The following is a 23,190-nucleotide window of genomic DNA, read 5'->3' as shown; positions in this document are numbered from 1 at the left end:
TACACTTTAGCCAATTCTGCCTTCATACCTTTGTAGTCTCCTTTATTTAAACTTAGGACACTGGTTAGCGATCCAACTTTCTCACCCTCCAACTGAATTTGAAATTCAACCATGTTATGGTCACTCATTCCTAGAGGATCCTTTATTAGGCGATCGTTTATTAATCCTGTCTCATTACACAGTACCAGATCTAAGATAGACTGCTCCCTGGTTGGTTCTGCAACATACTATTCAAGGAAACTATCCCGGATGCACTCTATGAACTCTTCCTCAAGGCTATCCTGGCCAATTTGCTTCGTCCATTCAATATGAAGGTTAAAATCGCCCATGATTATTGCCATTCTTTTTTTACAAGCCAACATTATTTCTTGATTTATACTCCGTCCAACTGTTAGCTACTGTTGGGGAGCCTATAGACTATGCCCACCAGCCTCTTTTCCCTCTTATTATTCCTTATCTCCACACAAACTAATTTAACATCTTGATCTTCTGAGCCAATATCGTTTCTCATTAACGCACTGATCTCATCCTTTTATTAAGAGTTATTCCACCTCCTTTTCCTTTCTGTCTGTCCTTCCGAATTGTCAAATAGCCTTGAATATTTAGTTCCCAGCCTTGGTCGAGCTGCAACCACGTCTCTCTAATGGCCATCAGATCATGCCCATTTGGATCTATTTGTGCCGTCAACTCGTGTATTTTGTTACGAATGCTGCGTGCATTCAGCTAAAGAGCTTTTAAGTTTTTACCCTTTTTTTCCTGCTTTGACCCCACTTTCTGATTCACTTTTATGTTTATACATTCTGTCCCTTCCTGTCACGCTCTGGTTTTCATTTCCCCCAGTACTACCCTGCTCTATTGCCTTCTCCTTATTCTTTCACTTTAAAATTTTTTTTTTGCTTGGCTGAATCCTCCCCCTCCCCTATTTTCCGTCCCCCCCCCCCCCCCCACTAAATGGAGTTGAGGTACAGATCAGCCACAAGCTATGTCATGTATGTACATTCTGTTTGTAGCCACCAGATGGCGTCATTGTTGGAGGCCACTGAGCAGCACGTACATGGTGCTGCTCAGGTATAAAAGGCCAGCCATTTTGAGAGTCAGGCACTTTGGGCCTAAATAAAGCAGAGCCAAGGTTGTACCTTGCTTAGTTAAACAGTACTCAGTTTGAACCTTTATTGCATACATAACATTTGGTGACGAGAATATAAGAACCTTTGTTTGCGTAATGAGCACGATTGGATTTTTAGAAGGAGGGAGAAGATTGGGCAGACTTTGTGAGCCGTTTGAACCAGTACTTGGTGGCCAACAAAATGAAGGGGGTCGACAATGCAGATCGGCGCCGGGCCGTGTTCCTCACTGTGTGCGGTTCAAAGATCTACGGTCTGATGATGAATCTACTCATGCCTAGTGATCCAACAGATCAAATGTACAAGGAGTTGTGTACATTGGTATGGGAGCACCTCAAGCCAGACGATGGCATCATCTCGAGATAAAGGTTTTATACACACGTTCGATCGGAGGGCCAGGGCATGGCGGAATTCGTTGCCGACCTGAGACGTCTAGCGGGACTGTGCACGTTTGGGACGGTATTGGCAGACATGCTGCGGGACTTCTTTGTGATCGGTATCAACCACGAGGTGATCCTGCGCTAACTTCTGGCGGTGGAGGAGTTGGATTTAAAAAGGGCCATCCAGATCGCTCAATTATGTATGAAGACGTGAAGAACCGAACCTTGGCAAGTACTGTAAATGCGATTGATTCGGCATTTGTCAGAGTGGCACATGGCAGGGCCTATCCGGCTGCATTCGCGAAACCTGTGGCTGCCCAAAGTCCGCCAGTGGGAATGTATCCGACTTCTCTGTTGGCGTTGAGGGGAAATCATCGGCACCAGCAGTGACGATTTAAGCAATATTGTTGCGAAGGTTGTCTGAGAGTGGGGCATCGCCAGCGCAAGTGTGCGCAGATAAACAAGCGAGCTACGACACACCTCGTGGTGGAAGAGAGTCAGACTAGTGTGGATCCGGATACGAAATCCGAGATGCCAGAGAAGGGAGTGAAAGGACTGTACTCCTTCATAACCAAGAGTAAACCAATTTTGATGTGAAGTTTAATGGGATACCGGTATCGATGGAATTGGACACTGGGGCAAGTCAATCGATCATGAATGAGAGGGCATTTAATTAGCTATGAAATACTAAGACTATGAGGCTGAGGCTGAGCCCTGTTAACGCCAAGCTGCGCACGTACACCAAAGAACTGATAAAGGTGATTGGCAGTGCACAAATTAGTGTGTCATATAACGGAGCAGTTCACGAGTTACCGCTGTGGATTGTTCCAGGCAATGGCCCAATGCTGCTCGGCAGGAGCTGGTTGGAGAAAATCTAATGCGACTGGAACGACATAAAGGTATTGTCATCGGAGGAAGATACATGTGCCCAAGTATTGAGCAAGTTCCCCTTGCTGTTCAAACTGGGTATCGGCAACTTCACTGGAGCCAAGGTGCAGATCCACGTGAACTCGGATGTAAGACCCGTCCATCATAAAGCTTGAGCAGTGCCGTATATGATGAGGGAGAAGGTTGAAATTGAACTGGGCTGACTCCAGCATGAAGGGATCAAATCACCAGTTGAATTTAATGAATGGGCCAGCCCCATTGTTCCTGTGCTGAAACGTGATGGTACAGTAAGAATCTGTGGAGACTACAAGGCTATGATCAACAGGATTTTGAAACAAGATCAGTACCTGTTACCGAAGGCTGGTGACTTGTTTGGGACACTAGCCGGAGGGAAGTCGTTCACAAAATTGAACTCGACGTCGGCCTATATGACACAGACGTTGGTCGAGACATCGAAGAGACTTACATGCATCAACATGCACAAAGGACTGTTTATTTACCATAGGTCCCCTTTCGGAATTCGCTCGGCTGCAGCAATATTCCTGAGGAATGTGGAAAGTCGACTGAAGTCCGTTCCCAGAACCGTCGTGTTCCAAGATGACATCCTGATCACTGGTCACGACTCCAAGGAACATCTGAACAACTTGGAAGAGGTTCTACTGCATTTGGATAGAGTGGGACTCCGACTGAAATGCTCGAAGTGCGACTTCATGGCACCGGAGGTCGAATTCCTCGGGAGGAAAATTGCTAATGATGGTATCAGACCTACTGATGTGAAAACCAAGGCCATTAAGAATGCACCCAAGCCGCAGAATGTGACGGAGCTGCGTTCGTTCCTGTGTCTACTCAACTACTTTGATAACTTCCTACCTAAATTGAGCACTTTACTAGAACCACTGCACATGCTATTGAGAAAAAGCGACAACTGGGTGTGGACAGACACAGCTTTTGAGAAAGCCACCAATCTGCTTTGCTCTAACAAGCTGCTGGTACATTATGACCCATGTAAACATTTAGTTTTGGCCTGTGATGCATCGTCATATGGAATTGGTTGCATATTCCCAACAAGCCAATGAGTCGGGGAAACTTCAACCTGTCGCGTATGCATCCAATCGTTTGTCTAAAGCAGAAAGAGCTTTCAGCATGGTCGCAAAAGAAGTTTTAGCGTGTGTGTACGGTGTTAAAAAGATGCATCAATTCCTGTTCGGTCTGAGGTTCGAATTAGAGACTGATCACAAGCCGCTCATTTAATTGTTTTCCGAGACCCAAGGTATCAATACCAACGCTTCATCCCGCATCCAAAGGTGGGCGCTGACATTATCTGCCTCTGATTGTCATTCGCCACAGACCTGGCACAGAGAATTGTGCCGATGCTTTGAGCCGTTTACCGTTGTCCACACCGGAGGTGGAAACGCCAAAACCGGTGGATCTAATGTTAATCATGGATGCTTTTGAAAGTGAAGGAACCCCTGTCACGGCTCAACAAGTTAAGACCTGGACCAGCCAGGACCCGATTTTATCGGTGGTAAAGGGTTGCATTTTCAAAGGGGATTGGTCTGCCATACCTAAGCAAATGGGCGACGACGCCAAACCGTATATTCGTCACAAGGTTGAACTGTCTATTCATGCAGATTGCATATTGTGGGGCAATCACGTTGAAATGCCCAAGAAAGGGAGAGAGAAGTTCATACATGAGTTACAAAGCAAACATCCGGGTATAGTGATGATGAAGGCCATCGCCAGGTCCCATGTATGGTGGCCAGGAATTGATTCTGAGCTGGAAGCATGCGTCCAACACTTGCATGCAGCTCAGCAAAGCACCAGCGGAATCGCCGCTGAGTCTGTGGTCGTGGCCATCCAAGCCTTGGTTCAGGATCCATGTAGATTTTGCAGGTCCTTTCCTGGACGAGATGTTTTTAGTGATGGTGGACACTTATTCGAAGTAGATAAAATGCATAATGTCATCCAGCACATCTACAGCAACTATAGAGAAGAATCTCAATGTCATGTTTGCAACACATGGTCTGCCTGACATAGTGATGAGCGACAATGGGTCGTGCTTCACCAGTCAGGAATTTCAGGAGTTTGTGAAACTTAATGGCATGAAACATGTAAGGTTAACCTGCGTCCCAACGGGCAAGTTGAATGTGCAGTACAAATGATCAAGCAAAGCATGAGGAGAGTAACCCAAGGATCACTGCAGACCCGCTTGTCCTGCATACTGCTGAGTTACAGGACAGGACCCCACACACTCACAGGGGTCTCGTCTGCTGAACTCATAATGAAAAGAGGTCTTAATACCAAGCTATCTCTGATGCACCCAGATTTAAATAGTCATGTTGAATACAGAAGACAAAATCAACAAGGGTACCATGATCGCGCAACTGTGTTACGCGAGATTTCTGTTAATGATCCTGTATATATGTTGAACTATGGTCAGGGTCCCAAGTGGATCGCTGGTACGGTCATGGCCAAGTATTCGTTATTAAGCTCAAGAATGGGCAAACTTGCAGGACACACATGGATCAGACAAAGCTGAGACACACAGACGAGCCAGAACAGTGTGACGAAGAAACCATCGATGACCAACCAACCTACCGGCAGTCTTCAGAGGACTCGAGGGTCATTAGTGAACCTGGAATTTCCATCACGGACCTGTTCAATAAAAATGGACTTGCAATTCCTGACATGGCCACTGTCATCCCCAACAGGTCAGTCATCCAGCCATCAGCCACAACAGACCCTGCGCACTCGCCCAAGGCTGGAATCGAACTGAGATGGTCAACCCGGGAGCGCAAAGCACCGGACCGTCTCAACCTGTGAAAGACTGTGATAAGATCTCAGATGGGGGTATTGTCATGTATGTACATTCTGTTTGTAGCCACCAGATGGCGTCATTGTTGGAGGCCACTGAGCAGCACGCATATGGTGCTACTCTGGTATACAAGGCCAGCCATTTTGAGAGTCAGGCACTTTGGGCCTAAATAAAGCAGAGCCAAGGTTGTACCTTGCTTAGTTAAACAGTACTCAGTTTGAACCTTTATTGCATGCATAACAAGCTAATTGAATGCTGAAGGGCTGAATGGCCTACTCCTGTTCCTATCACATTGGAACATCCCAAAGCTCTTTACAGTCAGTGTTGTAATCTAGGTTGATATGGCAGCCAATTTATCCTTTGTGAGATCAACAAATGAGACGAAGCTCCAGTTAAGTTTGGCTTGTTTATTTTTCTTTTGGTGGTTTTGGTTACGGGAGGAACTTTGGCCAGGACCCAGGAGAACTCCTTGTTCTGTGAGTAGTGCCATGGGATCTTTTTACATCCACCTGAATCGACAGTCAGGCTTTGTTTAACCGTGTGATGCTGTTTATTCTATTCTAGATTCAGCAAGAAGACTGATCCCAAGTGTAAAGGGAATGAGCTATGAGGAAAGATTAGAGAAATTCCAGCTCTACAATTTAGAAATAAGAAAGGGGCACTTCCTTTATCAATAGTAAATGGTGTATACAAAATCATTCCAGACTGTTGCTTTAAAGTAAAGAAGGGGAATAGGTTTAGCGCGCACAACTTTGATTTATTAAAAAGAACCAACACCTAAAAATCAAGATTATCCAGTCATTATCATATGACTCTTATGGGACCATGTTGTGCGCAAATTGGCTGCTGTGTTTCCTACATTATACTTCAAAAGTACTTAATTGGTTGTAAAGTGCTTTGGGCCATCCTGAGGTCGTGAAAAAAGTAAGAGCAGGAGTAGGCCATATGACCCCTCGAGCATGCTCCGCCATTTAATAAGTTCATAGCTGAACTTCTACATCAACTCCACTTTCCTGCACGATCCCCATTTCCCTTGATTCCCTTACTACAACAACAACAACTTGTATTTATATAACACTTTTAACGTAGCGAAACGTCCCATGTAAAATTTGACACCAAGCCACATAAAGAGAAATTAGGACAGATGATCAAAAGCTTGGTCAAAGAGGTAAGTTTTAAGGAGTGTCTTAAAGGAGGAAAGAGAGGTGGAAAGGTTTAGGCAGGGAATTCCAGAGCTTGGGGCTGAGACAACAGAGGGACTGGCCACCAATGGTTGAGCGATCATGGATGCTCAAGAGGACAGAATTGGAGGAGCGCGGACATCTCTGGGGAGGGGAGGGGTTGTTGGGCTAAAGGAGATTAGAGATGGGGCGGGGCAAGGCTAAAAAAAACTCTCAATCTCAATCCTGAATATCCACAATGAGCATCCTCAGTCCTCCGGGGTAGATCATTCCAAAGATTCACAACCCTTGAGTGAAGAAATTGCTCCTCAACCCAGTCCTGAATAGCCGATCCCTTATTCTGAGACTAGGACCCGTAGTTCTAACTCTCCAGCCAGGGGAAACAGTCTCTCAGTAAGCCCTCTAACAATTTTATATGTTTCAATGAGATCATAAGAACATAAGAAATAAGAACAGGAGTAGGCCATACAGCCCCTCGAGCCTGCTGCGCTATTCAATCTGATCATGGCTGATCTAATCATGGACTCAGCTCCACTTCCCCGCCCGCTCCCCATAACCCCTTATCCCCTTATCGTTTAAGAAACTCTCTATTTCTGTCTTAAATTTATTCAATGTCCCAGCTTCCACAGCTCTCTGAGGCAGCGAATTCCACAGATTTACAACCCTCTGAGAAGAAATTTCTCCTCATCTCAGTTTTAAATGGGCGGCCCCTTATTCTAAGAATATGCCCTCTAGTTCTAGTCTCCCCCATCAGTGGAAACATCCTCTCTGCATCCACCTTGTCAAGCCCCCTCAATCTTATACGTTTCGATAAGATCACCTCTCATTCTTCTGAATTCCAGTGAGTAGAGGCCCAACCTACTCAACCTTTCCTCATAAGTCAACCCCCTCATCCCCGGAATCAACCTAGTGAACCTTCTCTGAACAGCCTCCAAAGCAAGTATATCCTTTCGTAAATCTGGAAATCAAAACTGCACGCAGTATTCCAGGTGTGGCCTCACCAATACCTTATATAGCTGTAGAAAAATTTCCCTGCTTTTTTATACTCCATCCCCTTTGCAATAAAGGCCAAGATACTATTGGCCTTCCTGATCACTTTCTGTACCTGCATACTATCCTTTTGTGTTTCATGCACAAGTACCCCCAAGTCCCGCTGTACTGCGGCACTTTTCAATCTTTCTCCATTTAAATAATAACTTGCTCTTTGACTTTTTTCTGCCAAAGTGCATGACCTCACATGAGATGTGCACGAGATCACTTCTCATTCGTCTAAACTCCCATTCTACTCAATCTATCGTCATAGGACAGCCCTCTCATCCCAGGAATCAATCTAGTGAACCTTTGTTGCCCTCTGGGGCAAGTATATCCTTCCTTAGGTAAGGAGACTAACGCTGTACTCTGTACTCCAGGTGTGGTCTCATCAAAGCCCTACATATTTGCAGCAAGACTTCCTCACTTTTATACTCCAACCCCTTTGCAATAAAGCCTAACATACTATTTGCCTTCCTAATTGCTTGCTGTATATACATGTTAACATTGTGATTCGTGTACAAGGACATGTAAATCCCTCAGAATACAAACATCTACTAATCTCTCGTCTTTTTTAAAAATAAAAGTCTACTTTTCCTTTCTTCCGACTAAAGTGGATATTTTAACACTTCCCCACATTATTCTCCATCTGCCACCATCTTGCCTAATCACTTAATTGGTCTATATCCCTTCACAGCCTCTTTACATCCACTTCACAGCTTACTTTCCCACCTAGTTTTGTAACATCAGCAAACTTGGACATAGTACGCTCGGTCCCCTCATCTAAGTCATTGATATGGCTTGTAAATAGCTAAGGCCCAAGCACTGATCTTTGCGGCATTCCAATAGTTGCATGCTGCTATCCTGAAATTGCCCCGTTTATTCCTACTTCCTGTTTTTTGTCTGTTAACCAATCCTCAATCCATGCTAATATATTACCTCTAATCTTTTGTAACAACCTCTTGTTTGGCACCTTATCGAATGTCTTCTGAAAATCCAAATATACTACATCCACTGGTTATCTACCTTATCTACTCTGCTAGTATCAGCTGTGGCTTAGTGGGTAGCATACTCACCTCTGAGTCAGGGGAAAATGTTGGAATCAATTATTAAAGATGAAATAGCAGCGCTTTTGGAAAGCAGTGACAGGATCGGTCCAAGTCAGCATGGATTTATGAAAGGGAAATCATGCTTGACAAATCTTCTGGAATTTTTTGAGGATGTAACTAGTAGAGTGGACAATGGAGAACCAGTGGATATGGTGTATTTGGACTTTCAAAAGGCTTTTGACAAGGTCCCACACAAGAGATTGGTGTGCAAAATCAAAGCACATAGTATTGGGGGTAATGTACTGACGTGGATAGAGAACTGGTTGGCAGACAGGAAGCAGAGAGTCGGGATAAATGGGTTCTTTTCAGAATGGCAGGCAGTGACTAGTGAAGTACCGCAGGGCTCCGTGCTGGGACCCCAGTTCTTTACAATATACATCAATGATTTAGATGAAGGAATTGAGTGTAATATCTCCAAGTTTGGAGATGACACTAAACTGGGTGGCGGTGTGAGCTGTGAGGAGGATGCTAAAAGGCTGCAGGGTGACTTGGACAGATTAGGTGAGTGGGCAAATGCATGGCAGATGCAGTATAATGTGGATAAATGTGAGGTTATCCAGTTTGAGGGCAAAAACACGAAGGCAGAATATTATCTGAATGGCGGCAGATTAGGAAAGGGGGAGGTGCAATGAGACCTGGGTATCATGGTTCATCAGTCATTGAAAGTTGGCATGCAGGTACAGCAGGTGGTGAAGAAGGCAAATGGTATGTTGGCCTTCATAGCTAGGGGATTTGAGTATAGTAGCAGAGAGGTCTTACTGCAGTTGTACAGGGCCTTGGTGAGGCCTCACCTGGAATATCGTGTTCAGTTTTGGTCTCCTAATCTGAGGAAGACGTTCTTGCTATTGAGGGAGTGCAGCGAAGGTTCACCAGACTGAATCCTGGGATGGCGGGACTGACATATTAGACTGCATCAACTGGGCCTTTATACAGTGGAGTTTAGAAGGATGAGAGGGGATCTCATAGAAACTTACAAGATTCTGACGGGACTGGACAGGTTAGATGCGGGAAGAATGTTCCCGATGATGGGGAAGTCCAGAACCAGGGTACACAGTCTTAGGCCATTTAGGACTGAGATGAGGAGAAACTTCTTCACTCAGCGAGTTGTTAACCTGTGAAATTTCCTGCCGCAGAGAGTTGTTGATGCCAGTTCATTGGATATATTCAAGAGGGAGTTAGATATGGCCCTTGCGGCTAAAGGGATCAAGGGGTATGGAGAGAAAGCAGGAAAAGGGTACTGAGAGAATAATCAGCCATGATCTTATTGAATGGTGGTGCAGGCTCGAAGGGCTGAATGGCCTACTCCTGCACCTATTTTCTATGTTTCTATGTTGTGGGTTCAAATCCCACTCCAGGGACTTGAGCACAAAAATCTAGGCTGACACTCCAGTGCAGAGCTGAGGAAGTGTTGCATTGTTGGAGGTGCTGTCTTTTGGATGAGACGTTAAACCGAGACATCGTCTGCGTTTTCGGGTGGACCTAAAAGATCCCATGACACTATTTCGAAGAGGAGCAAGGGAGTTATGCCTGATATCCTGGCCAATATTTTTCCCTCTATCAATGTAACAAAAACAGATTATCTGGCTATTATCACATTGCTGTTTGTGGGAGCTTGCTTGTACGCAAATTGGCTGCTGCGTTTTCCACATTACAACAGTGACTACACTCCAAAAGTACTCCATTGGCTGTAAAGAGCTTTGAGACGTCCGGTGATCGTGAAAGGCGCTATATAAATGCACGTCTTTCTTTAGTTACACCCTCAAAGAACATAATTTCCTTTTGACGCTGGCTAATCATATTGTGATTTTCCAAGTGCTCTGTTACCACGTCCTTAATAATAGTTTCGAGCATTCTCCCTCCTACTGATGTCAGGATAACTGGCCTCTCGCTCCCTGTTTTCTCTCTCCCTTCTTTCTTGAACAGCAGAGTTACATTTTCAACCTTACAATCCATGGAGATAGGAAGGTAGAAAATGAGCTCATGCAAAAACATGGCGGCTGCCTTGGAGGAGACATTGGATGTGAATCGTGGAGTGCTACAGAAAATGAAGAAGCTAAGGAATTTTGGAAGATCAAAACCCATGCATCCACTATCTCTGCACCCACCTCTTTTGAACCCCTAGGATATAGCCCATCATGTCCAAGGGATTTGTCAGCTTTTAGTCCCTTAATTTCTCCAGTATTTTTTCTTTACTAATATTAATTACCTTAAGTTCCTCAATCTCCTATTTCCCTTGGTTCTCCACTATTTCAGTATGTTTTTTGTGTCTTCTATAGTGAAGACAGATACAAAATATTTGTTTAAGGTCTCTGCCATTTCTTTATTCTCCATTATAATTTCTCCTGCCTCTGCTTCTAAGAGACCCATGTTTACTTTCACTAATCCCTTTTTACATACTTGTAAAAGCTCTTACAATCTGTTTTTCTTTTTCTTAATAGTTTATTCTCTTTCTAGTTTCACTATCAATTTATTGGACATCCTTTGCTGATTTTTAAAACCCTCCCAAACCTCAAACTTGCTGCTCTTTCTAGTAACATTGTCAGCCTCTTTTAATCTGATACTATCCATAACTTCTTCAGTTAGCCATGGTTGTACCACTTTTCCAGTGGAGTTTTTATTCCTCAAGGGAATGTATATTCATTGAGAATTATGAATTATTTATTTAAATGTTTGCCATTGTTTAAATTTAAGACCTTAGTTTCTGACTTCTACATCACTCTCAAACGTAATATGAAATTCTGTCATATTATGATCACTCTTCCCCAGAGGCTCCTTTACTAGATTACTAATTAACCCTGTCTCATGCCATACTAGCCTGTTCCATAGTTGGTTCATTGACCTATTGTTCTAGAAAACTGTATCAAATGCATTCCATGAACTCATCCTCCAAGCTACTTTTGTCAATTTGGTTTGCCCAGTCTACATGAAGATTAATATCCCTGACGATTATTGAATTACCCTTGTTACATGCTCCTCTAATTTCCTGATTTATACTCTGTCCAATGCTCTGATTACTGTTAGGAGGCCTATAAAACTACTCCCACAAAAGTTTTTGCTTTTGCTTTGTTATTTTAGATCCACCCATACTGACTCTGTATCCTGATTTTGGGGGTCCAAGATCCTTTCTCAATACTGCTTTTATCTCATCCTTTATTATCGGGATTACCCCACCTTATTTTCCATTTTCCATAGCTTTTCTAAAAATCAAGTATCTGGGAATATTTAGTTCCCAACCTTGATCACCTGCAATCACATTTCAGTAAAAGCTACTAGATCAAACCCACTTATCTCTGTTATTAATTCATCTATCTTGTTATGAATGCTTTGTGCATTCAGATATAGCATCTTGAATTTTAGCTTTTTGCTGATTTTTCCCTGATGTTGCCATAGTCGTTAATGCCGTATTACTGTTAAATAAATGCAAGATGCTATATAAATGCTGCCAGTTTTTCTTACTGAATAATAAAAGGTGATATATAAATGCAAGTATTTCTTTAAGTATAAAACCAATTTTAGAATGAACTTCTTTCACCAAAGGCTGATGGGTGTTTGGAATAACCTACTGGGCATTGTCATAGAGGCAAAAATCTTAGAAAGGTACAAAATGCAGCTGGATGCTATAATGGGAAATTGGGTTACTGGAGGGTCGAGCTTCATTAGACTGGCCTTTTGTTGACTTAACTAATCTTGTGTTGTATCAGACATTATTTGCGCTTCATTCAACTGAGTCCATGAATGTAGCATTCTGCTGTGATTGCTCTGTTTCAATTATTTTGTTAAAAGGAGCATAGTAAATAGACAAAGATACATAGGATTTGTCATTATCAGCAGATCCCTGCTCATTGCTGCATTGTGAGAAATTAGACATTTAACATATTTCTAACAAACTATCCAGTGAAACAGTACTATTATGGGTAGTGATTTAAACCTCAACCTTTTAGTACAAGTTTCTCCTTTAAAAGGCAAAGGTGATATTTTGGATGTGTAGTGAATGTCTGTATAATAGGTGAAGTGCTAAACTCAGCAATTTAATAAGCTGGTTACAGTGTTCACTGCCACAGTTGTTTAGGTTCATCAGGCATAGGATTTTTTTGGGTGCAGGAACAGACCATTCGGTTTCTCACACATCAATTTTACGTACTCGGCATTTCCCTCAAATCCTTCGTTCTCCAGAAACTCAATAAATTGTGCCTCAAGTCTATTACATAGAAATATAGAAAATAGGTGCAGGAATAGGCCATTCGGCCCTTCGAGCCTGCACCACCATTCAATAAGATTATGGCTGATCATTCCCTCAGTACCCCTTTCCTGCTTTCTCTCCATACCCCTTGATCCCTTTAGCCATAAGGGACATATTTAACTCCCTCTTGAATATATCCAATGAACTGGCATCAGCAACTTTCTGCGGCAGGGAATTCCACAGGTTAACAACTCGCTGAGTGAAGAAGTTTCTCCTCATCTCAGTCCTAAAAGGCCTACCCCTTATCCTAAGACTATCTCCCCTGGTTCTGGACTTCCCCAACATTGGGAACATTCTTCCCGCATCTAACCTGTCCAGTCCCGTCAGAATCTTGTAAGTTTCTATGAGGTCCCCTCTCATCCTTCTAAACTCCACTGTATAAAGGCCCAGTTGATCAAGTCTCTCCTAATATGTCAGTCCCCCCATCCCAGGAATCAGTCTGGTGAACCTTCGCTGCACTCCCTCAATAGCAAAAACGTCCTTCCTCAGATTAGGAGACCAAAATTGAACACGATATTCCAGGTGAGGCCTCACCAAAGCCCTGTACAACTGCAGTAAGACCCCTCCCTGCTCCTATACTCAAATCCCCTAGCTATGAAGGCCAACATACCATTTGCCTTCTTCACCGCCTGCTGTACCTGCATGCCAACTTTCAATGACTGATGAACCATGACACCCAGGTCTCATTGCACCTCCCCCTTTCCTAATCTGCCGCCATTCAGATAATATTCTGCCTTTGTGTTTTTGCCCCCAAAGTGGATAACCTCACATTTATCCACATTATACTGCATCTGCCATGCATTTACCCACTCACTTAACCTGTCCAAGTCACCCTGCAGCCTTTTAGCGTCCTCCTCACAGCTCACACCGCCACCCAGTTTAGTGTCATCTGCAAACTTGGAGATATTACACTCAATTCCTTCATCTAAATCATTAATGTATATTGTAAAGAGCTGGGACCCCAGCACTGAGTCCTGCGGTACTCCACTAGTCACTGCCTGCCATTCTGAAAAGGACCCGTTTATCCCGACTCTCTGCTTCCTGTCTGCTAACCAGTTCTCTATCCACGTCAATACATTACCCCCTATACCATGTGCTTTGATTTTGCACACCAATCTCTTGTGTAGGACCTTATCAAAAGCTTTTTGAAAGTCCAAATACACCACATCCACTGGTTTTCCCTTGTCCACTCTACTAGTCACATCCTCATAAAATTCCAGAAGATTTCTCAAGCATGATTTCCCTTTCATAAATCCATGCTGACTTGGACCGATCCTGTCACTGCTTTCCAAATGCGCTGCTATTTCATCTTTAATAATTGATTCCAACATTTTCCCCACTATTGATGTCAGGCTAACCGGTCTACAATTACCCGTTTTCTCTCTCCTTTTTTAAACAGTGGTGTTACATTAGCTACCCTCCAGTCCATAGGAACTGATCCAGAGTTGATAGACTGTTGGAAAATGATCACCAATGCATCCACTGTTTCTATGGCTATTTCATTAAGTACTCTGGGATGCAGACTATCAGGCCCCGGGGATTTATCAGCCTTCAATCCCATCAATTTCCCTAACACAATTTTCCGCTTTATAAGGAAATCCTTCAGTTCCTCCTTCTCACGAGACCCTCAGTCCCCTAGTATTTCTGGAAGGTTCCTTTATGAAAACAAAACCAAAGTATTTGTTTAACTGGTCCGCCATTTCTTTGTTCCCCATTATAAATTCACCCGAATGTGACTGCAACGGACCTCTGTTTGTTTTCACTAATCTTTTTCTCTTCACATATCTATTAGAAGCTTTTGCAGTCAGTTTTTATGTTCCCAGCAAGCTTCCTCTCATACTCTATTTCCCCCCTCCTCATTAAACCCTTTGTCCTTCTCTGCTGTATTACAAAATTTTCCCAGTCCTCAGGTTTGCTGCTTTTTCTGGCCAATTTATATGCCTCTTCCTTGGATTTAACACTGTCCTTAATTTCGCTTGTTAGCCATAATTGAGCCACCTTCCCCATTTTATTTTTATTTCAGAGAGGGATGTACAATTGTTGAAGTTCATTCATGTGATCTTTAAATGTTTGCCATTGCCTATCCACCGTCAACCCTTTAAGTATCACTCGCCAGTCTATTCTAACCAATTCACGTCTCATACCATCGAAGTTACCTTTCCCCAAGTTCAGCACCCTAGTCTCTGAATTAACTCTTTCACTCTCCATCTTAATAAAGAATTCTACCATATTATGGTCACTCTTCCCCAAGGGGCCTCGCACAACAAGATTGTTAATTAGTCCTTTCTCATTACACATCACCCAGTCTAGGATGGCCAGCCCTCTAGTTGGTTCCTCGACATATTGGTCTAGAAAACCATCCCTAATACACTCCAGGAAATCCTCCTCCACCGCATTGCTACCAGTTTGGTTAGCCCAGTCAATATGTAGATTAAAGTCGCCCATGATAACTGCTGTACCTTTATTGCACGCGTCCCTAATTTCTTGTTTGATGCTGTCCCCAACCTCATTATTACTGTTTGGTGGTCTGTACATAACTCCCATTAGTGTTTTCTGCCCTTTTGGTATTCCGTTCCTCCATCCATCCAGATTCCACATCATCCAAGCTAATGTCCTTCCTTACCATTGCATTAATTTCCTCTTTAACCAGCAACGCCACCCCACCTCCTTTTCCTTTCTGTCTATCGTTCCTAAATGTTGAATACCCCTGGATGTTGAGTTCCCAGCCTTGGTCACCCTGGAGCCATGTCTCCATGACGCCAATTATATCATATCCGTTAACTGCTATCTGCGCAGTTAATTCGTCCACCTTATTGCGAATACTCCTCGCATTGAGGCACAGAGCCTTCAGGCTTTTCTTTTTAACACCCTTTGCCCCTTTTGGATTTTGCTGTAATGTGGCCCTTTTTGCTTTTTGCCTTGGGTTTCTCTGCCCTCCACTTTTACTTTTCTTCTTTCTATGTTTTGCTTCTGCCCCCATTCTACTTCCCTCTGTCTCCCTGCATAGGTTCCCACCCCCTGCCATATTAGTTTAACCCCTCCCCAACAGCACTAGCAAACACTCCCCCTAGGATATTGGTTCCGGTCCTGCCCAGGTGCAGACCGTCCGTTTTGTACTGGTCTCACCTCACCCAGAACCAGTTCCAATGTCCCAGGAATTTGAATCCCTCCCTTCTGTACCACTCGTCAAGCCATGTATTCATCTGAGCTATCCTGCGATTCCTACTCTGACTAGCACGTGGCACTGGTAGCAATCCTGAGATTACTACTTTTGAGGTCCTACTTTTTAATTTAGCTCCTAGCTCCCTAAATTCGTCTTGTAGGACCTATCCCATTTTTTAATCTATATCGGTACTTATATGCACCATGACAACTGGCTGTTTACCCTCCCCCTTCAAAATATCCTGCACCCGCTCCGGGATATCCTTGACCCTTGCACCAGGGAGGCAACATACCATCCTGGAGTCTCGGTTGCGGATGCAGAAACATCTATCTATTCCCCTTACAACAGAAACCCCTATCACTATAGCTTTCCCACTCTTTTTCCTGCCCTCCTGTGCAGCAGAGCCACCCACAGTGCCATGGACTTGGCTGCTGCTGCTGCTCCCCTGTATCTGTTTCGCAGGAGGATGACCACAGTGGACCCCTGCAATACCTTCCTTCCACTGCTCTTCCTGTTGGTCACCCATCCCCTATCTGGCTTTCTAACCTTTACCTGCGGTAAGACCAACTCACTAACCATGCTATTCACGTCATTCTCAGCATCATGGATGCTCCAGAGTGAATCTACCTGCAGCTCCAGTGCCGCAATGCGGTCTGTCAGGAGCTGCAGCCGGATACACTTCCCGCATATGTAGTCCAGTGTCCCTGACTTCCCACATCATACAGGAGGAACATAACACCTGTCCGAGCTATAATGCCATTACTTAACCCCTAGATTAACTTAATTTGGCAACAATAATGCCAAAGGTTACTTACTGATAAAAAAGAAAAGAAAAAGAAAAAGCTGCTCACCAATCACTTACTCTCTTGGCTGTGACATCACCTTTCGATTTCTTTCTACTACTTTTTTGCCTTCTCTTCCTGCTGCAGCTGCACCTGCACCAGCAGGCCTTTATAGGCCGCTCCGATGTTCCCGAACCTCTTGCTGTGATGTCACACTTCATTTTTTTTTCCTCCCAGGTCAGGGAGTCAGCACTGGTGGGAAAACAAGACAAAGCAACACCTCCCACTCCCACTTGCCCAAACTGTCCCTCTTACCTTTGCACTCTGACCTGCCACTGCACTCCGAGCAAGACTGCACCAAGCCCCCTCTTTTTATACTGTTCCTGGCTGACTCACCACTGGCCTGTTTAGGGAACCAGTTTTTACTAGCTGTCCAATTAACTAAGTTAGCTTGCTTGTTTGTCTCTGCTTAAACCTACAAGAATCCTATCTGTTTAATATTGCAGTTTTACTTAAACTTGTAATCTTATTTTACCTTTAGAAGCTACTAGAGATTGTCACTAGTAATTTACACCAACCTTGAAATGGTTTAAAACTGTCTGCTTCACCGCCCTCCTTGATTACTTACTTCTAAACTCTCTTACTCTTTGGGTGGAATAGTTGCATCCAACTTCTCTTTTGCTCCCAACTTAGAATCATAGAACCATGCAGCACAGGAGGGCAATTAACCCATTCTGTTGGCTCTTTTCTATGTTTCTATGAAATGTTGGTGTTCAGAGGGACCTGGATGTCCTTGTACACAAATCACAAAGTTAACGTGCAGGTACAGCAAGCAATTAAGAAAGCAAATTGTATATTGGCCTTTGTTACAGGGGGATTTGAGTATCAGAGTAAAAAGTCTTCAATTATAATCAGTCCCTGGTGAGACCGCACCTGGAATATTGTGTTCAGTTTTGGTCTCCTAATCTGAGGATGGATATACTTGCCATAGCGGGAGTGCCAACGAAGGTTCACCAGACTGAATCCCGGGATGGGGGGGGATTTGTCCTATGAGGAGAGATTGAGCAGACTGGGCTGATATTCTCTAGAGTTTAGAGATTGAAACATAGAAAATTCTTAAAGCTTGACAGGGTAGATACAGGGAGGATGTTTTCCCCCCTGGCTGGGGAGTCTAGAACCAGGGGTCACAGTCTCAGGATAAGGGGTCGGCCATTTAGGACTGAGATGAGGAGGAATTTCTTCACTCAGGAGGGTGGTGAATCTTTGGAATTCTCTGCCCCAGAGGGCTGTGGAAGCTCAGTCTTTGAGCATATTCAAGACAGAGGTGGATAGAGTTTTGAATATTATGAGAATCGATCAGCCGTGATCCCATTGAATGGCAGAGCAGGCTCAAGGGGCCAAATGGCCGACTCCTGCCCCTTATGTTCTTGTGTAAGTTGGTTGGGAGATGGGTGACAGAGTTTGGGGAATGGGTCAGGACTGAATTTGGCAGGGTGTCATTTATGGTGCCCCCGCCCCCCCCCCCCCCGGGATCTGTACTGGTGCCTCAGCTCTTCCCTGTATTTATAAATGACCTGGGTGAAGGAATAGCGAGCCATATATCCAAGTTTGCCAACGATACAAAGTTAGGAGGCCCAGTAAATAGTGCAAATGGCAGCAGAACATCGCAAAGGGACATCGATAGTTCAGGGAGTGGGCCAAACTCTGGCAGATGCAGTTCACATTGCACCCGAGAAAGGGCGATTGGTGTATTTTCTAAATGAGGACAGATTGGATAGGCTGGGTTTGTTCCCATTGGAACAGAGGAGGTTGAGAGGAGACCTCAGTGAGGTGTACAAAACTTTGAGGGGCCTGGATATAGTGGATAGCAAGGGCCTATTTCCATTGGTGGCGAGTCTAGTACGAGGGGGGCATAGTTTTAAGGTGGGTGGTGGAAGGTTTAGAGGGGATTTGAGGGGGGGGCTTCTTTACGCAGAGGGTTGTGGGGATCTGGAACTCGCTGCCTGGAAGAGTGGTGGATGCAGAAACCCTCAGCACTTTTAAGAGATGGTTGGATGGGCACTTAAAGTGCAGTAACCTGCAGGGTTACAGACCTCGAGCTGGTAATTGGGATTAGACTGGATGACTTGTTGGCAGGCGCAAATATAATGGTAAGTACTGCAGGGAATCGAATACGGCCAGGGTGTGATCTCCTGGACTAGTGTCGATCGCCTGGATGGGTCGGAGAGGAATTTTCCCAGATTTTTTCTCCCTAAATTGGCCTGGGTTTTTACCTGGTTTTTGCCTCTCCCAGGGGATCGCATGGCTCCGGTTGGGGAGGAGTGTAGAATGTTTCAGTGTAAGGGGTGTCGCAGTTGTGTGGGGCGGACTGGTTGGGCTGGGTGCTCTTTGCCTTTCCGTCATTGTTCATAGGTTTATATGTAACCTTCAGGGCTGCTGACCGAGGGCCATGTGGCTCTTTGTCGGCCAGCGCAGACACGATGGGCCGGAATGGCCTCCTTCTGCACTGTAAATTTCTAACCCAATTAGTCTCACTGCTTTGCTCTTTTCCCCCAAGCCCTGCAGATTTTTCCTTTTCAAGTGTATATCCAGTTTCTCTTTGAAAGTTACTATTAAATCTGCTTCCACCATCCTTTCAGGTAGTGCATTCCAGATCATCATAACTTGTTGCATAAAAAAGCATTCCCCTCATCTCCTCTCTGGTTCTTTTGCCAATTATATTAAAACCTTGTCTCTGGTTACCAACCCTCCTGCCAGTGGAAACAGTTTCTCCTTATTTACTCTATCAAAACCCTTCATGATTTTTGAATACCTCTATTAAATCTTCCCTTAACCTTCTCTGCTCTGAGGAGAGCAACCCCAGCTTTTCTAGTCTCTCCACGTAACTGATATCCATTACAAACTTCCTGTTTTTAAATTTTATTCCTTGGTGTTTGAACTAAATAATTTTCCTAGATCAGTTTTGTAAATTTCCCTCACGATCTTAAACTTTGATTAGGTCCCCATGACTGCTCTTTTCAACTTGCTTAACCTTTTCTGGAATCCTCTTTGCTGCTTGCCTCTCATGCCTCTCGAGAATAACGGTATCTTTCTGACCATGTCATTTAGATAATCAGAACTGCACGCACTACTGCAGATGGGGTCTGACTAATACTTCCTACAGCATCTGTACTCTCCCTCTGCTAGTTCAAGCTAGTTCCTCATTTTCTCTTTTTATTGTAGCTAAGCACTGTCCTCATCCAGTATAAACATTGGATCACTTTCCTGTTCCATTTAAGTCATTCACAGAACAGGATCAAGCATTTTTTTGAAGATTCCTTAACAACCATATTAATGTTTTTAACACAATTTATACATAACGAACATTTCCATTCAAGTCTTGTAACATGATGATGTGTTAGAGCCTGTTACAATATAGTGATTGTAATTCAATCCTTGGTAGGTTGGGATGAACAGTTTAATGTGTTTGTCGTTTTTGAGTTTCAGACAACATGATCACTGTTCTTTTTTCTCCATACAGCATCTTGAGTATTAACCTCCACCCATCCAAGGAGGTTCCAGCTGGCAACCAAACTTGTCCGGAGCCTTGGAGCAGAGTTTGCTTGTGTCATGAAAATTCTGTTCAAAAAGTACAGGGAACCAAGTTCCCTGCTGGCGAGCATCCACTGAACTAGAACCAAGATATTTGTAAAGATTGAGGAGGAGCAAAGGAACATCCAACTCAAGACTGTGCCCTGACTACTGTCTGCACAAGCTGCTCATGATTAGCCTCGAGGAGCAGAGATATAAGAAGTTCTGATGCACCATCTTCTACCTGTGGGATCTACCAACACCCCCAGAACATAGATACAGTTGTCAAGGTGGTCCAGGTACATTAAGTGAAGGGACTTGTATGACAAATGCATGTTTTCCTGGATCTTTGTCTCCTTGAATTAACATGGCAAAGCATGATTTTAGTGTAACTAAAAAATAATGGATTTTAAAAAATCTACTTGGCCATATATTTTAATTTACGTGACAATTTGACGTTGTTTTGAATTTAAATTTAGAAATGTGTTTGATTTTCTCTTTAGATAAAAATATAATTTTGCGTTGTTTAATTATTTGAGAACACTCAACTGTTAAATGGCTTTTTAATTCAGTAAAAATAAATGCTTAGTAAGAATTTCATAATTTTTTCCATCAGGGTGATTAGAATACAATTGTTGTTTGATGCATCACAATGCCCAAGTATATGACACTGAATTATTAATAAACATTCATTTGTTTGAAAAGCTGCTCTGTTATGTAATAGAGTTTAGCTGCATTTAAAATATCTTTGTACTAAATGTCTAAAATAGCGCAAAGTTAAATTGCTAAGCAATTTTTAATTTACAACAAAAGGAATTCTTATTTACCACTCAATGGTTTGTGTCTGAAGAAAATACATGCGTTTGGAATTCCATAGCTGCTACCTTTTTCTGCCCTAATTCTTGCTGAGCAGTTGGATGTGACTGTTCATTGCTGCATTGCAATATCCCATTATTGACAATATACAGCCCTCGCAGACCTGATGGAGGACCTGTCAGATGTCCTTAATATGAAAGATGAATGAAGGACAGCTTGATATTCTCCAGCCTGTTATCTACGTGTTATTTCCACTTTAAGGAAGGTGGCCCTGAACAGGGTGGATTATTGAAAACCTCAGTAGGATATAATTGACACACTCCTTTCCTGCAGTGGCTATTAAAAGTATCACCAAGAAAGGCATGGAGACTGGAGCCTTTATACAATGCAGACAGCCTGCAAGATAAAATACAGTGAAAATGTTCAAGGTATACACTTAAGCACACAGACGAGCCTTGGCTCAGTGGTAGCACTCTTGCCTCTCGGTCAAAAGGTTGAGAATTCAAGACCCCCTCCACTGAGTTGAGCACGTAATCCAGGCTGACACTTCAGTGCTGCACTGTCGGAGTTAATGTTTTGCGGATGAGACATTAAACAGAGGCCCGTCTGCAGGTGTATGTAATAGATCCCACGCCACGATTCGAAGAAGTGCAGAGGAGTTATCCCCAGTGTTCTGGTAAATGATTATCCCTCATCCAACATCACTTTAAAAAAAAAAACAGTTGAATTGGTCATTTATCTCCTTGCTGTTTGTGGGACCTTGCTGTGTGCAATTTGGTTGCCGCATTTCCTGTATTACAACAGTGTGACTATGCTTTGTACTTCATTCATTGTAAAGTGCTTTGGGATATCCTGAGGTGGTGATAGGCGCTATATAAATTACACATTTTCCTTTACAGGTTATAGTTATGTACACAAGTGTTTGGAGAAATAGTATATAAATGAAGCAGCAAAAATGTTCTGTGATAAAGAGTTTACTTCAGAAACATAGCAACACATGACATTGTTATAGAATCTGGTGAACAAACAAATTCACGAGAGCTGAATTGATTATCAAACGTCATGTTCACCTGCCTTAACATGAAAGAAATTCCAAAGCACTTGCGTTAGTCAACTTGGTTGTTCTGTAACACATAGTGTGCTTATTTTTTCAGATTTTGTATAGTCTTGGGAGTTGTGATGGGAATGAGTGTCCTTTATGGCCTCCATAGGAACAGGAGTCGGCCATTCAACCCCTTGAGCTTGTTCTGCCATTCAATTAGATCATGGCTGATCTGTGCTCAACTCTATTTGCCCACCTTTGCTCCATTTCCCTAGGTACCCTCTCCTAATAAAAATCTCAGTTTTGAGAATTTGAGATTTCTGCTACCTTTTGTGTGAAGAAGGGCTTCCTGATTTCACTCCTGAATGGCCTGGCTCTAATTTTAAGATTATATCCCCTTGTTCTGGATTCCCTCTAGAGGAAATAATTTCTCTCCATCTACCTTATTGAATCCTTTTAGCATATTAACAGCTATATTAGATCATGGCTCAATCTTTTCTACTCGAGGGAATAAAAGCCAAATTTATGCAATCGTAATTTAACCGGCGCCATTCTGGTGAATCTGCGCTGCACCCCCTCCCAGGCCAAGATAATGCTTCCTGAGGTGCGGTGCCCAGAATTGAATGCAATAATCCAGATAGTCTCACCAAAGCTCTGCACAACTGACCAAGGCTCTCTACAACTTGCCTGTGGGAGATGATGCCTCTCCTGAAATCATTGAATAAATTTACTGCTTTTCATTTTTGCTGGACAATCCTAATATACCTCATTATTGTTTACAGATTGACAAAATATACAAGATTTTCTTACACAAACTGTTGCGTATGCCAATACATTGTAACATAATGCCAAGTAATTAGAAAGACAGCTCTTGTCGTCTTCAAGCATGTTGACTCCTGCATCATGTATCTCTCGTGTGCCACATGACCTCTACTATGTAGTTTAACATGATCTTTGAATCTCTTCCACCTGTTCTTTAAGAATACAATCCTGGGTCGGAGCTGCATCCTATCTCATTGCTTGGTGCTGATCTGTCCAGTCTAATTTCATG

At 43.4% G+C, this 23,190-nt stretch overlaps 1 protein-coding gene across 10 annotated transcripts in view; it reads left to right on the top strand.

Annotated features, from left to right (window-relative positions):
• Window positions 1–23,190, top strand: part of trim13 (tripartite motif containing 13) — a 73,832-nt gene that overhangs the window by 39,527 nt on the left and 11,115 nt on the right. For 2 of the 10 annotated variants that reach the window (XM_070894014.1, XM_070894015.1), the window contains exons 6-7: window positions 20,232–20,580; window positions 21,431–21,773. The exons of 6 other annotated variants lie outside the window; for them this stretch is intronic. The gene's annotated coding sequence lies outside the window, so the exon portion shown is untranslated. The remainder of the gene's footprint in view (window positions 1–20,231; window positions 20,581–21,430; window positions 21,774–23,190) is intronic. 2 more of the 10 variants (XM_070894013.1, XM_070894012.1) reach the window with 1 other exon arrangement.

Source organism: Pristiophorus japonicus, chromosome 11 (genome assembly GCF_044704955.1).
Source record: "Pristiophorus japonicus isolate sPriJap1 chromosome 11, sPriJap1.hap1, whole genome shotgun sequence".
In the NCBI taxonomy this organism is placed as follows: domain Eukaryota; kingdom Metazoa; phylum Chordata; class Chondrichthyes; family Pristiophoridae; genus Pristiophorus; species Pristiophorus japonicus.
This window is presented reverse-complemented; position numbering and strand designations above follow the sequence as displayed.